The following is a 1281-nucleotide window of genomic DNA, read 5'->3' on the forward strand; positions in this document are numbered from 1 at the left end:
AGGTGACCCCTGCCTGCACTTGATGAGATCAAACAGAACCGGCTCAGAACTCTCTTAGGCCAGAAGTTTTCTGCACATGCGTGCACACACACAGACACACACACACACACAGACACACACACACACACAAACCACTCTGGCTATCTGGGCCAGGTGGACCTCATTAATCTTGGAATTTCTTAGCACCTGATAGGACTACAGTATACAGTAACCTTAGGCATGAATAAATTCTTCATCTAGCCCTCATATGCCCCAGGCTAGTACGATCTAGAATAAGAACAAAGTTCCCAGATGGTTCCAGGAGCTGTGCCCACAATCCCTTAGACCAGGTAAGGCTCATCCCACAATATGATAATGTCATGGGCCTGACAGAGTCATTCTCTAGACTAATTAACCCACACAAATACAAGAATACCTGGTTTGTGGTACTTCCTCATTACTTGCTAATTTTATTATTCTGTTTCCCCTCCTTACCAGAGTGGTTTAAAGATCAAATTCTCAAGTCCCCTCAGAAAAGGGGAACTAGTTTTTCTATTGACAATCCTGCCTCTTACCACATTCTCGGCTTAACCTGACTCTAGGTTCACTAAGCTGTCAAAATGTGTACTGTTCAAGTCTTGAGGGAAAACAAGTGGAATGTCTCTGAGAGGGAAGAGCTTGGCTAAGAGACTAGAAAAAATATTCCCCAGGAATCAGAAGAAGAGAGGATTCCAGGGGCCCAGAGCAGAAGGGAACTCAGGTCAGATTCTTGGATGAGGCTAGAAAATCTCAGATTGGAGTATCGTCTGAGAAATTTACACAGTGAACCTTGGGCCTCTACACTTACAGGTGCAACACAGAAACAGGAAGGACCTTTCAGGTTTGATGCACCTGTTACAGGGCAAATGGGCATCTCCACTGAACTTGTCTGGGTAAGTAATTAGAGCTCATAGGACCCTTTACCCTTTACCCCCATCTCCACCTCGAACATACCAAACCACACATACACACACACACACACACACACACACACACGCTCACGCACATCTTGGTACAGATTAAAACCACTCCCTAATTTGTTTCACGTGTGATTTCCTTCCAATTTTTGTTTCACAGTTTCTTTGGTTTTCTATTTACATAGATCTGGGGACACATTTACCCCATGACTCCTACCCAAATCATCTTAACTGGATGGTAATTCAAAGCTGAGATTTGAGCAGTTGTCTAGGGACTCTAATTTGCTGGGAGGTATTCTTGCTATGCATTTTGTTTTTAGAAGGGTTTGGAACACAACTGCAGGTC

Source organism: Puma concolor, chromosome A1, assembly GCF_028749965.1.
Source record: "Puma concolor isolate L17-30 chromosome A1, mPumCon1.1.hap2, whole genome shotgun sequence".
Classification (NCBI taxonomy): domain Eukaryota; kingdom Metazoa; phylum Chordata; class Mammalia; order Carnivora; family Felidae; genus Puma; species Puma concolor.